Here is a 6,000-nt window from a genome sequence, read left to right on the forward strand (position 1 = left end):
GACTGTAGTGTTTTTTATGTACTTCATGTAGATGGTATTCTAATTTAGACCTAGGAACATAAGTGAAGATTTGAAACTATCACAAAAATAACATATTACTATAGCAATCATTTTTATGTCTTTGGGATTGAATTATTTTAGAAAATAGATTTAAAAGAGCACCAAACAATCTTACAAGTTGAATACAGCAGTATAAAATGAGTCTTGGGGATTAAAGTAGTATAATTATTAGACTTTATCTAACATAAAACAATCTGTCCTCAGATCTCTAAAAGTGTAAAAGAAATTGTCTTCTCAGCAAATGACTAAAAAATCTCTTTAAAAAATTCTTAGGAAAGACTTAGGAAAAGCGTTGGCTGGGACATTGGTTTGCTATATCTTTTTCTGGATCTAATCCTCTGTTTAAATTAGCAATTCCTGAAGAAATGAGCCAAAAAGGATTTTACCTGACATAGCTAAATAAGTGAAGCCAAATTAGAATTTTTAATTAGATTAATTAAATACTTCCTTAAATTTCTCCTATGCCAAAACGGAACATTAGAAGACTTTGAATTTAATATAAAAAATCTGCCCAGCTGGCATGGCTCAGTGGTTGGACGTCAGCCCATGAACCAGGAGGCACATGCCTGGGTTGCAGACTTGATTCCCAGTGTGGGGCATGCAAGAGGCAGTTGGTCAATGATTCTTTCTCATCATTGATGTTTCTATCTTTCCCTCTCCCTTCCTCTCTGAAATCAATAAGAATATATTTTTAATAAAATTTAAAGCTTTCTTATTGCAAAACAGTGCTATAAATATATAAGGTGATTTATAAACATTACTTTTTTGTATATTTGTAACAAAAAGTTTTATTTATATTTCATATACAGATTTGTATATATTTGAATAATATTTATATATCATATTTTATACACAGGGTTAATATCTGATTTATGGAAATGTGCCATGTCTTACTTAACTGATTTTGAAATTAAGTAAGCCATTGTGGCATTCTGAGAGGCCTATACCCTACCTGGTAAGGAAGGTAAGAGTTGTATTAAATGACTTAAGAGCCCAGTATTGTGTATTCTGAGAAGAAAAATGAGTAGCTTAGTCACTATTAATAATGTCTGAATCTCTAAACAGGAGGAGTGTCTTGTGAGGCCTTGTATTCCGGCTTTAGTATGTGTAGGGACATGTGTGACCTTGATTTATACTTTGGGTATCTGTGAGGCAATAGGAGCAAACTTGGATAAGGAATTGCTATTACCATTGATTGGAACAGATAGCCAGACCATTGTCAGTGGCCCAAGAGTCTGTAAAAATGCGCATAAAGAGCTGATTATTCTATAGGCCATCCTCCAGTGCTAAGAAAATTGTCTCAAGCTGGTCAGCGATGCTGACCTTTGGATGCCATTTTTGATCACTAATGTGCCATTTGAAGGATGATTGCTATGGGCTTCCCCAGTGGCCATTGGGCCTGAGGAGGGGAGACCTCCTCTGATGCCACTGTTTCTGACAAGGGAATGAGAAGAGGGGAAGCCACTTCCTCATAAAGTTGGAATGTACCAAAAGGTCCAGGTGTGGCTCTATCTGTAAGTACTGTTTCCATTTTAATAAGAAGGCCTCTGTGGCCACACAGACCCAAGGCATAGCATTCAATTGGGTATAAGGAGTCACAGGGTTAAGGGTTGTGAGAACCTCTATTTCCAGAAGGGTTCAGTGTGTGGCTAGAAGTTGCTGCTCTAAGACTGTGGCATGGGCTAGAGGAGGGCAGTTTCTTGTACCAGAAGCATGAGGGCAACTATAGCCATTGTGGATGGTCCTGCAGCTCAAGTGGCATGAGAGGAGATTGCTAAAGCCTCAACAGTGACCCGGGGACATCAATGAGAGTGCCTGTTATATAGCAGTTTGGATGGATTCTAGGGCCTTTTTTTGGCAAAGGACACAATTCCAAATGGGTTAGTATATAAGTAGCAGCATGACTGATGCATCCATTACAGATTGTACAGGAACTGAGACACGTGATTCAACCTGAGTCACAAGGCTAGGTCTTGGTCAAGACACACAATCCTGCTCTACTTGAAGGGAAGCCCCAATCCCATACTCCTTTTCTTAATGTCACTTATTGAAACTTGTGGCTTAGGCTGACTCTGTAGCAGAGGTTGGGTTGGGCTCTACAAATGCAGCAGTGTGTAGGGCCGCTCAGGGTGCAAGCTTGCCAGCAGGCCACAACACAACTCAAAACTTGTTGGTAGACAGCAGTTCAAAGTGTGTGCTTGGTAGACAGCAGTTCAAAGTGTGTGCTTGCTGCAGGCAGATGATCCAGTTAGGAAGGCAAATGCAAGAGAACAAAGATTCCTAGGTGCCGGCAGTCATTACCTACACCACCCTGCTTATAGCACCAACTCTATTGTGGTGGGCGGGATCAACCCCTCACTCAAATTTGGTTCAGGTGTTGAGAATGATGATGCCACACATGCATCAAGAACATAGGAAAAGATGTGTTACTCGGTTGATGGGACCATCCAGAATGACATGAACAACAAGAGTGGTTTTTAATGTGGCTGGGCTGGAGAACCCTGTGGGATTTATGGGATTTGAACTTCTACTCTGGCTCCAGAGGTTTTCTTATGGGTTTGTCCAGATATGGGCAAAGAGGGAGAAGAGGAGAGGTGGGGTTTGAAAGCATTCAGGTTCAAACACCAAAAATGAAGTGAGACGACCCTTCATAATAGTGTGTTCATCATCATTTCATTATATTGTAAGAATTAGAACCCAAATACCCAAGGAAAGGATTGGGTGAATAATTTTGTGGACCCATTATTCACAATGGAAAATTGTGATAATACACTGTCCACTTATGTGGGAGGGTTACAATGGCTTTCATTCTAATTTTATTTTTTCCTTTAATGTATATTATGTGCAATTTTTTTAAACATCTTTTTGTTTTTCTTGCGGCAACAGTATTTTTTTTCTTTAAACCTTTGGTTTAATGCCATTTCTAGCCATGGGGCCACACATAAAGTTGAGGTGAGAGTTGGCTTTGCTGCGTGTGGCTTTGGTCCTTCTGCCCATGTGTTTCATCGTTTTGTTGGTTTTAGACTCTAGTTTAAAGATGATCCAGGTGCTAAACCTGCTGTGTTGTGTATGGAGCTTTGCTTCAGGGTCGGCTTATTTTTCAGAACATCTTGAGTTACTTTTGCATTTATTTTGTAACTTTATAAAATGCCAAAACTTTAGAAGTAGATAAGATTATTCAGAGTTATTCAGGGAAATTATCTTTCCCTCCATTTTTTCAGTGCCTTGCTTAGAAAATGATAACATCTTATAATAAGATTATTGGATTGTGATGATTGAATAGGGTGAGAATTTGGTCCATGATAATGATTACTTCATTAGCAAAACAAATAATTTGTGGAAGACATGAACATTTCATAGCACAAACAAAGGATAATAAATGAGCTAATTAAAAACTACTTTGCATGTTTGAAAATAGCATTGTTTTCTATTGAAAATGAAATACTATTTTTTTAAAAAACAAAAGCTCATGAAACATTTATGTTAATGCTTTTTAGAGTGTTACTACTAATTTTTTAATCATAATTACTGAAAAAGTATATGTTTAAAAGTTGTAGCAGGTAATCTAAAATTAAGAGGTATTTATTATGTGGCATTTACTTTCATTCTCAGAAAATTAAAGATATAACAAATGTCTAATCAGTAATACTGTAGAGTCTTCTAAATCTGAAAATAAGGGTTCATTGGATTCAAAACTCATTGACAATAACTGCATGTATTACATTCTAATTATTTTAAAATTGATAATTTATATAATGAATACTTACCATTTAAACATACAAGTCCACAAATCAGAAAATGTATTCTTCCATTGCCAAATATGAAGAATTTATATAATATTAGAGGCCCGGTGCACAAAAATTAGTGCACTGGCTTAGGGGGGTGTCCCTCAGCCCAACCTGTGCCCTCTTTTCCAGAGAACTGGGTGTCATAAAACTGGGAGAAGAAAGTACTACATTATTTATATACTAGAGGCCTGATGCATGAGTCATGCAAGAGTAGGCCTTCCTTCTCCCGGCTGCCGGCACCTGCTTCCCTCTGGCACCCAGGACCTGGGCTTCCCTTGCAATCCCAGCTTCGTCTGGAAGGACATCCGGAAGGTTGTTTGGCTATCTGGTCTAATTAGCATATTATGCTTTTATTATTATAGATTATGTGCCATGCAGCATAAGTCTTTACCCATATTGTTCATCTATTCCTTGCTCTTTAAAAATGTATTACTCGAACAACTGCTATTGGGAATCTATCATATGCCAGCCTTGCATCAGAGGTCACGGTCTCTTCCTTGATAGAATTTATAGCTATCTATATAATTTCAGCCTCATTACAAGTCTTCAGAAGAAGTTATTTGTAGTTGATCAATGGGCAGAGGCCATCTTCCACTTTAATTTCTCAGCCTCCCTCATAGCTAAGATGTGGACACATGGACCCCAGACCTTGAAGGTGTCCTGATGAAGCAGAGGCAATAAAAAACACATCTATTCTTGATCTTAGTTGCCTGGTCTTCCCTGAGATCCCATGCTGCACCCACTATCCTTTAAATAAAGCTGCCCCCCCCAAAAAAAAAAATCAGCTAGCCTATGTCTGTTGCTTGCATCTAAGAATCTTAGTCCTTTAATATTATTAATCTTATTTCACCAAGGAGGGAACAAAATCAGAAAAGTGTAAGATCTGATTGTCAGCAAAGCCGATCCTTTTTTTTTTTTTTTTAATGTCATGCTTCTCTTGCCAGTACAGCTGCCTCTGGGTCTGATTTTACCACCTGCTGGAAAATCAGTGGGAACTTTATAGCATGCATGCCCTTCTGCAGCGACACCTCTGAGGCAGGAACAAGCTTTCTCATCTGAACTTGGGCTTTGTCTGGTGCTGAAATCATTGCCTGTTTATTCAATTTAGTGAGAAAAACAGTACAAAAGAATGACTGGACAGACAAAGCTCACTCAGCATTGTGGAACTGGCTAGTTGACTTACCGCATATTTTAATTTTCAGGTCATTGTTTTGCTATCAAGATGCAATAGCAGTTTCAGAGTAGAAGCTGGTCACCCCCATTAGAGAGGGCAAGGCTGACGGGTTCCAGAGCTGGCGCTGGGGCTGTGGCAACGCGTAGCATTCCACACGCCCTGCTGGTATGGAGAACATGCTCTGAAGATTAATGTTTGTTTTGAAGCTAATTAGCCCAATGCTAACCTTATGTGTTTTTGATGAATTGGTTTCACACAGGCGGCCTCTAAGATGAATGCAAGATCTAAGCCGGCAGAAATGGGACAGCGTGGCCGTGGAGGGGGCGGGCCGGCCATGGGAGGAGGGAGAGGGTGGGAGGAGGCCTTTCCAGAAGATGGCTCTCGGTTCTCCTCATGAGCAATTGTATCCAGGCAGAAACCTGAGCACCTTTCACACTCTCAGAGGAAAAGTCTGTGTCTGACAACCCACATGGTGATTTCACAATCTATCACATTTCATGTTGGAACTCATTTCTGATCGTTCCAATGTGTGTGTGTTTTAACCTTCTCGGTGTATATTTTGTGCAAACGTGTTGGTTCTTATGTCTCTCTTTTGTGTGTACCAGGGCCCTCTCTGGGGCAATGCTCAGTGTTTTCAGATTCTGTGCCCTCCCCTTTTCCTTTCCAAATTGACTATGTGGCCTTTGGGGCAGTGTGTCTGCAGCAGGGGTAAGGGAGTGGTAGGGAAGCTTTCAGATCTGCAGGGAAATCCCAAATTTGTTTTCTGAGTCCTTGTTGGGCTCTGCTTCCTGGGGACTCTTGTCCACGAGGTCACTGTTTGACCTGCTGGCCCTACTGCTAAAGCCTAAGGCTGGGGAATGTGTTAAAAGAAGTGGTCACTGCTTCTTCCCTTTCCTCCCATCCTCTCCCTTTCTCTGGGGTCCTTCTGGCCCTGCCCACTCTTCTCCAGTTCCACCCCCACCCCTCACCCCCCACCCC

This window comes from Myotis davidii, unplaced genomic scaffold (assembly GCF_000327345.1).
Source record: "Myotis davidii unplaced genomic scaffold, ASM32734v1 scaffold1012, whole genome shotgun sequence".
In the NCBI taxonomy this organism is placed as follows: Eukaryota; Metazoa; Chordata; class Mammalia; order Chiroptera; family Vespertilionidae; genus Myotis; species Myotis davidii.